Below are 9,627 nucleotides of genomic sequence, written 5' to 3'. Positions count from 1 at the left end.
CACATTACCTGGCATTACCCACAGACAAAATCTACTACCCCCATGGTTCATCTTTGCCACAATTTGCGATCTCACTTTAACACAGTTCCGTAAAGCACAAACTCCGCCACAACACATAATTCAGGAATTCCTTGCACTAGAAGAAAAATACAGCAGCTTCACAAACTTTTATACTGGTGGTTCGAAAACGAATGAACATGTTGGAAGCGCAGTTGTGCAAGGGAACTGGGAAGAAACAATAAGACTTCCGCAGTGCACATCCATTTTCACTGCTGAATGTTACGCCATTTCTATAGCCATAGACAAAATAATAAAGGAGAACCTCGCAAATAGTATCATATACACAGACTCCCTAAGTGCACTCACAGCTCTTCATGCCAGAAATGCAGTCACACCATTATTAGGAGACATCATACACAATTTAATAAAAGCCACCAGACAAGGACTGAACATTAAATTATGTTGGGTTCCGAGCCACGTCGGAATTAGTGGCAATGAGAGAGCAGATGCATGCGGGGCACAGGCCCGGCACAAAGAAATCACAAAAGTAAAGATACCTCCTAACAACTGCATGAAGTTAATACATCATAAACTAAGGAAAAAATGGCAGTCTGCTTGGAACAATGAAGCAAACAACAAATTACACCTGTTAAAACCCGTGTTAGTTGAATGGAAATCCTGCACACACCAGGAACGTTTCAAAGAAGTGATTCTGTGCCGTCTTCGCATAGGTCACACACACCTAACACACAACTTCATTCTAACCAAGCAAGACAAACCCCAATGTGAACTATGTGGAGATGAACTAACAGTAAACCATATCCTATTTTCATGCAGAAAACTTGAACCATTGAGGAAGACGTTTTTTACCATATTTTACAAAGAACACATCCCTTTTCACCCAGCTTTGATTTTAGGAGAAGATGCGCTTGTTGATGTATCATGTGTTTTTAGCTTTTAAAAAGAAGCAGGAGTTCTCATAAAACTTTAAAACTTCGCAGAGTGCTTAACTACATATTACAGAACACCTCATCCACCTTCTCATCCCTGAGAAGAAGGCCGAGGTCTTTAGTTAATTTGTTGGGACTCTCCGGGCTCTTGCCCAGACAAGGACTCACTGAGGTGTCCCAACTTACTGAAATAATCCACACCTAGTGTTTGGTGCATGATAGCCTAAGCTGCTTATGTGCCATTAAACTCAACTCAACTCAACTAGTCGTCTGAACTTCTTTCAGTTGGTTAAAAACGGAGGGCTAGGCTTATTGCATTTATTTCTTAAACAATTTGTTACACGGTTCCTTTTCTTGAGGCAACAGAACGATGCTTTCCTGCAGAGTATTTGTCAAGTGTTGTTGAGCCAGGCATTACCCGAATACATAGTGTCGTCGTACTCTACTAATCATTTTCCATTGAAAGGGATTATGAAAGAAGTCGTTGATGCTTTTCGTTTTTTGAAAAGCCACTTTTCGATTGAATATCTCCCGGATGTAACAAAGAAAAAATTGTACAGAGACTCGCTTGATGTGATGTGTCCTGTGCCTATATATCGTTCATTATATGTACTAGGACGAGAACATAATGTTTTGAGTCGCGTTAAGAAGATGCCTGTTAGAGCGTCGACCAAGACGTTTTTCTTCTTTCTTCACACCGGCACGCTCCCTGTAAAACCCTGGCTTAAAGAAAAAGGTATTTTTGTCCCTTGGAGTACTAATTGTACAATATGCAATAAGCCCGAAACCATCGAGCACGTATTTTTGGACTGTTCAGACTCTGTTTTTCTGTGGGACATTTTACAAAGGACACTCAAAAAGCAACTTCCACTTACACCTCACGGGATTCGATTCCTGCCGTTTGATCAGACAGGGAACGTGCCGTGTGATCTCCTGATGTTGTTGACAATGCACAGTGTATGGAAGACGCCAATGGATGTAAGACACGAGAACGTTAAATCACAACCGTCAAAAGTGTACTTCAGAGACGCCATTATGTACGTCCGCGACGTCTACAGGACACTTTCCGATCCTCCAGAATGGCTACCTGTGTTTGATCAGTTGCTAACACAAGAGCCCTACTAACCTAACAACACGAGACAAAATACGAGTCTCGTTTTTATAGCAACTTATGTGTATGTATGTCGAATTCCAACAAGAATTCCTGTCCTTTGTACGAGGAGAAATCCGGCAATAAAGAAAAAAAAGGTGTAGCTCAGATGGTAGAGCGCTAGCTTAGCATGCGAGAGGTACTGCGATCAATACCCAGCACCTCCACAACTTTTTTTTCTTGCTGCTATGGAGTCGCGTTTTGTTAGTTTGAATGAGTGAAACAATGCGCGCCCCTTTGTACCTGCGCGCGACAAAAAAGAAAACCGGCCTTCCGCCGCTTATAGGGCTTTCGCTTTCCTTCAGCTTCGGCAGCTATTTACTGATCGGGTTATGAGCGTATGTCCACACTGTCCGTCGGGGGTGTAGCTCGATTCCACTTCTGGCCACCGCAGTGAACGGACGCGGAATGCCTTGCTCCGTAGGAGCGGTTACAACGGCCCTCGGCCGTGGCACCAGGTGTACGGATAAGCTTTACCCGGATTATCAAGTTGTTTTGCCTCATCTGCCTTCAGGTACATCAGTTTTGTACACAGTATTTTCGCATGCGGACGTTAAAACCAGGCCGTATCGGGTCGAGCACTTTCGAGATGCACTCGCGCGCCTTGCACTGCTGCCGGAAGTGGTGGCCCTTGGCGCCTTCCAAGTGAATCATGTATGGGCGGTGACCTTCCGTGATGAAGCTTCGAAGAAAAAGATGCTTGAGACAGAAGCTTGCAACGTGAAAGGCCAACCCGGTGTCGTTTATGATCCCTGCAACCAAGGCATCAGATTGAAGCTTTATTGGCTGTTACATTTCGTTCACGACGACGAAGTTCGAGCAGCGTTAGTCCCTTACGGAAAGGTTACAGATATCGCCCGCGAAAAGTCGTGAGTACAGGGATGTAATGATAAAGGCTCCACCACCCATTTGGTTACACTCTTGCCAAAGCCTGGAATTACAATTGAAGACTTGCCTCACCAGGTGCGCATCGCGGAAAACTTAGCGCTCGTACATGTACCAGGAAGACCCCCGTTGTGCCTTCGGTGCAATGGAACTGGACATATCAGGGGCGAGTGTCGCATACCACGCTGTGCACTCTGCCGACGATTCGGCCATGACGAACAAGACTGCGTGCGATCCTATGCAGCGGTAACAAGCCCAGTTAAAGGCGACAAGATGGCTGAACACATAATGGATCATGCTGACGCCGATGCAGCATCCCGAGCAACGACCGAAGAACCGGCGACAGCCAGCAGTCCCTATGAGGCGTCTCCACTTCCGGAAAACTCCACTGGGCTCGGCGGCAGCCAATCTGGCGAGGCAAAGAGCGTGCCGGTTGGGAAGCCGAGTAACGACCAAAACGTCAATGAGAGAAAGGACGCAATTTTAGTAAGCGCATCAGAGACGACCGCGAAAGACGAAACGGAAGGCATTGAGGAAGGTGAAATGACAGCAGCCGCGAAAGCAGCTGCAAAGAGGCCTCGCGAGGCCACTGACGGATCTCAAGGATCACCCGAACCAGCGAGTAGTGGCTAGCCGTCGCCGAAGACCGCTATAACGAGGCGACTGGGTCTCAAACCGAAGCCGAAGATACCGCCTGTTAGGTGGACGACTTCAACATCGTCCCCGACTTAACGGGGCGCGAAGTGTGTTAAGCCAGCCGGTCCTCAGTATAAGACGTTACCTAGCGGACAAGTAGAATGTGACCAGTGCTGGTTTTTGCTATCACTGCCTGTCCAGATGTGAGTACTGTTCCGTCTGTTTGCTAATCCAAAAATGGCTGTTAATCTGACAGTTCCCCTTTCTGTAGCTACGTTGAATGTGAGGGGTGTGGCATCCCGCAGGAGGCAGTACCGGTTAAGCCGTCTCTTGATGGAAAATGACATTGACATAATGGCAGTGCAGGAAACCAAAGTAGAAAGCGAAGAACAAACGGACAGAATGGTTGAGCTTTTCAAGGATAGGTATAATGTATGTGTGGTCTCATGCCAGAGGAACTTCAGCGGGTTGCATGATACTTGTTCGAAAATGCACCGATATTGTAGCGTAATCTGTAAAGTCCAGTGATGATGGCAGGCTACTCGTTATCGACTTTAGCTTCTGTAGCCTCAATTGGCGTGCAATTTGTGTGTATGCACCGAATAACGTTAACGAACGCGTAGAATATATAGAAAACCTGAGAACCTGCATGACTTACGAAAGAAACTTAATTTTATTTGGAGACTTTAATTGTATGTGCAGGCCGCAAGACAGAGCCAACAGATCGACTTACCGCGATAGAAGTGCGACACTGTTAAACGCGCTTGTAAACGAACTTGAGCTAGACGACGTTGGTTGCATTTTTGACGGCGACCAGCACGTACAGTAACACACTACCAAGGTGTAAGTCACGCTAGACTAGATCGCATATAGACCAGAACACGCTAGCCTCGCACCCAGACTAACCGAACGCATACTCTCGCACCCGGGTTGCCCGGTCGACCAGCGCCATATTGTACTGGGCTGCCAAAGTGTGTTCGCCGGCGACCGGTAGACATGGCAAGCGCCAGCTCCAGGACTCCAAAGTGCGAAAATGTGCCCCTTCACGTGGACCCAAGGTACAAGAAGTCATCTGGGCATCATTGCGTCGTGTTTGGGTGCCAAAACAACCAGCGCAAAAGGAGCAGGTTGCTTAGCACTGTTTGCGAACATCACAACACACGTAGGGAATCGTGCCGGTGCGGTGTCTTCAGCCTGCACCGATTTCCGTCCGCAACAAAGAATGCTAAGCTGCGCCACCGGTGGATAGCTGCAGTAAACAGGAAGAACTACCAGCCCAGCGAAAATGCACGAGTGAGTATTTGATCTGTGTATAATTTGGTGCCACGTTCAACTTTGCGCCCTACGAACGTAATATGTGTAACACGCAGGTTTGCTCCGAGCACTTCCTTGACAACCAGCCTACCGAGCAGAATCCCGTGCCGATGCTTCGCCTTGGCTATAACAAAAAGGCAAGCCTTTTCGTCTTTTCATTCATGCAGAGCTCCCGATGGTTAAGCGGAACAGTTGAGTTTGCGGTTAGCGATACTTGCAGCTGGTGCACTTCATGACCATTAAGCGTGAACGACAAGTTGTAGGCAATATAATGTTGCCCTGCTGGTGAGCGGTGTTGCTAGTGAAAGTAAACCGAAGTCTGCTCGTCACGTAGCATGCGTCCACAAAAACGTAAACGACGACTGCACGTCGCCGAAGGTGTTCTTGCAGCGCGCCTGTCTTTACGAGCTGGTGTTGCAGGTGTCATTCGTAATGAATTCATTTGAGCCTCCTGAGCTCTAAACTGCGTGCGGGCTGTTATGCGGGGCAAAGCGCAAAATTTTTCCCTTCGTATAGCGAGGGAAATAAGGTGGTTAATTATTGTATTTTGTAACAAAATTTTGCTCGTTCTTACCGGTTTTTTTTTTTACTGTTTTCTTTTATAAGGGAGCGCCAACAATCCGATATGGCCTCGCAGAAGCGAAACAGATCTGATACCAGGTAGCTGCATTTGGTGGGGATAATTTCTTGGAAAGCAGGTGCGGATGTTGTCTTGCACCAATGGGGTCCCTGATGATGCAGCTTTAAGTAGGGATGGTAATTTTATGTGCCCTGTCATGGTTTGTGCAACAACTGTACAACACCTGCATCTGTCATGCTCACCGTATTATACGGGCTTTGACTGCACATGTAGTTGAACATTATAACTACTGTAGTTCCTCATTTTCCAATGAGTGCAGGTTTAGCATCATATGCTGCTTCTTCGAGTGCAGTAGGCTTGTGTTCTGAATGTTGTATTCTTAAGTGGTTGCTCGATACTATTGGCCTGGTGTATTTTCTATTTCATTTTGAGAAGACTTTATATCTTCGCAACAATGATGGCATGGGAAAGAACTACAGCCCTTCTTACTATAACATGTATTTTGCTTTCAATGTGCAGGTGGTGAAGGGCAGGCGTCTGCTAATCAGGCAGGCTGTAAGCCCAGTCAAACGACCTCGCCAGTTGGTTGCCAAGCGCGGCCAACCCAGTAGTGACCATGGCAAACCAGACGAAACTGAAAGTGCAGAGGACAATGTTCTGCGTGCTGGTGGAAACGTAGGAACGTTGTTGCATGCTGATACCCAAGCACTAGCTGCTGCCTGTCCAGAACAAGAGCAACAGATCGTTCAGCAGCAAGGGCACACATCACAGCAGGTAGCGTGTGTTCACATAGCTGCAGTGGATGCCCTGAGTGAAACAGCGCAAAAGGAGACGCCAGGTCACACTAAAACAAGTGTACAAGCTACAAGCACAGTAGAACTGCATAACAGCAAACTGCAGCAGTCGACATCCGAACGGCTTGGTATTGTCCCTGCTACATACGAGGTAGTGGTTGAAAGGACTGAAGAGGTACAGGCAGCCCCAGATTTTTATTTTGAGACATTTTATGACGCTGAGAATATCCATACTGTTGAGCTGTCCACAGTGTCACCGCTTTCAGAGCCCGAGCAAGCAACAGTACCAATGGACGTTTCATCTGAGTGTGCGCAAAGAATTTTGCATGAACACTGCTACTTTTCTTGCGGTGTGAAAAATGTTGATGCAGGAACCCAAACATCTTTTTACAGTACGGTTTCATTACTGCCTAGTCAGTACCAGTTTTACACTGGATTGAGCTATTGCACTTTCTGTGAATTGGTCAAACTTGTGGAGAGTAAGGTCAGCACTCAATTCAAATTAAGCATTAGTGATGCTGTTCTGCTAACTTTGATGCGGCTTAGACTGGGTGTGCTCTATGCTGATTTGGTGTTTCGGTTTGCTATATCGGTATCTCTTGTTGGTAAAATTTTTCGCACAGTTCTTCGAGCACTAGCTGAAATTTCCAGACGACATTTGATCATCTGGCTACCTCAGGAGACCATACAAAGGTCACTTCCAAAAACATTCAAAGATAGCATGTACAAGAGCACTAGATGCATAATAGACTGCACAGAGGTGCATATGCGGCGCCCTAAGAAGCTGTATGCTCGTGCCCAGACATACAGCCAGTACAAAGGTGGAAACACTGCAAAATTTCTAGTAGCCATAGCACCCACAGGCTTCATTATGTTTGTATCTAAAGTATATGGTGGGCGGGCTTCTGATCGGTTTATCGTGCAGGATTCAGGATTTTGTGACTACCTCGAAAACTGTGATGAAGTAATGGCAGATCGAGGCTTCACCTTGAATGAGGAGATGAAAGCAAAATGTGTTCGCCTAAATATGCCCGCTTTTACACAAGGAAGGAACAGGCTTGAAGAAGTAGAGGTGACGAGGACAAGGCGAATTGCTTCGTTAAGAATACATGTCGAAAGAGCAATTAATCGCATTAAGACATTTAGAATACTAAAGCACAGTGTCCCAATTCATCACAAGAAACTTGTAAATGAGATTGTTGTAGTTTGTGCAGGACTTTGCAATTTGAAGTCACCGTTGATTCGCAGTGATATCATAGTTCAAGAAGGTAACCCATGAGCAAAAGTAAATGGCCACAGGCTCGCTGAAAAACACTGAATTTATTCGTAATTCCAACATACAAAGTGACAAGTGGCCGGGAAAGCTTGCAATGTGATGTTTGTACTGCAGTCCTCTATTTGGAGTTATATGCATAGGTGAAAAAAAATCAGCTTAATCGCAGAATCTGTGGTACTTCTGCTCAGAGGAGTACCTGTGTCAGGTGCATTACTTGCTAGCTATGACTTAGTTGTAGGTGAAGGATTGGTCTTGCAACACTTGCTCTAAAATAAGGCTGTGTTAATTTTGTGTTATTGTGTATGGTAAGCTTTTTTATTTTTGCGAGTGATTTCACTTCAAAATCAGAGACTTGCAATATGTTTTTATTAATGTTCATGGAGAGTCTGGTAGACTTGTGAGAGATTTCACGTGAGCTCCGAGATTTATTCTAAATATGCCAGAAAAAAACCTGCATGATACTATTTTTGCCAGTTGTCCATCATGTGTATTGACATTTTTTGTGCTTATTTTTATAGTTGTGTTGCGGTACTAATTGCAATTTGCCAGTGTACACATAAGGTCATCTCCCACAAGTGCTCATGGGATTTGGAAGATTGTCTATTATGTTCTTATAGATATTCACGAAGAAGAGCCTGATAACCTTTTTTTTTCTTGTTGCGGGTGATTTCACTCTGAAGTCCAAGATTTACTCTGGTAGATTCAGTCAGAGGTATGCCAGGAGGAAAGCATGCAAGATGTATTTGCCAGTTGTCCTTAATGTGTAGTAGCATTTTTAATATATATGATTAGACCTTTGCTGTAATCAGTACAATTTTCTAGTGTACATTTAAGGTCATATCGCACAAGCGCTCATGTGATGTGGAAGGCTATTGCATGATGTTCTCATAAATGTTCACAAAGAGGAACCAAGGCGAGTCACCACTGCTTCTTGTTTTCTATGAAACAAAATTTTAGCACTAGTTTGGATAGTGCATCTCACTGTCTTGAAAAGTAAAAGCTGGAAACCATTTTTTTATTGACTCATCAACATAAATGATGGGTATTTGTGTTCCAAAGGTGACATCTGTGGACATATTTATTTTTCTGTCTCCAGAAATTGTACATATATGTTGTTGCACCTCCTGCTTTGAATGCATTGGCAACAGCTGCAACACCAGCAGCAAGGATATATGGTCCCCACAATCAATCCTTCCTGGACTTTGTAAACAAACTTTGTGAGCACATGTAAGATGCGTCACTTGTTTTATGCCTTAGGGAAAAGTTCCAAATTAAAATAAACGAACTATTACACAATATGTCTTGCTGGTGTTTTTCTGAGCTGTAGAACTCTAGCTTATAAAATATTTACAATAAAAAACAATATGCTGCAAATTAACCACTTTTGCCATACTGTCATTAAGTAGCAGTACGTAAAAACATGTTGTATGCTTCAAGTGCTGTCGACCTTTGAGTGAGAGAGTCGTCTACCAAGGCTGGAAGGTACAAAGAAAAGTAAAAGTTGCGCACTCTTGCAAGGCTGGAGCTTAAGTATGCTGGATCATAGTTCACATTAACCAGGACAGTTCGCCTGCTTGTCCACACATAAAAAAAGCAATGTTTCCTTTGGCAACAGTACATAGTGAATTGTACTTGACTGTAGTAGCCCCCCCTGCCTGATTTAGAAAGAAAATATCCATCACCTCCCTTCCTTACATCATATTTTCCGCTGTCCAACAAAGAGGAGCAGTCTTCTGTGTAAGGGCACTTAATTTCAAGAATGGAGTCTGTGCCAACAAGTCCATCTGGGCTTGCAGATAGGTACGGTTCAGTTTGGGACACCACAGTTCCTAGTCTTGCCACTTTCAGGGCAGTTTCTTGCTCATACGCCTCCCTGGCTAGAGTTTCACACTGTGTACCATGCATAGTTGCCTTGTTACCTCTGAAGCTAGGCCTCAGTAGGGAAGCAAGTGCTTTATCTGGCAAAGTTTGCTTGCGCTTAGGTATCTTTGACGTGACTGAGGCTGTTATTCTGACCTTTCTACTGCCTTCCCACACACTGC

The sequence above is a fragment of the Dermacentor variabilis genome, chromosome 9, assembly GCF_050947875.1.
Source record: "Dermacentor variabilis isolate Ectoservices chromosome 9, ASM5094787v1, whole genome shotgun sequence".
NCBI lineage: Eukaryota > Metazoa > Arthropoda > Arachnida > Ixodida > Ixodidae > Dermacentor > Dermacentor variabilis.
Note: the sequence above shows the minus strand (reverse complement) of the source record.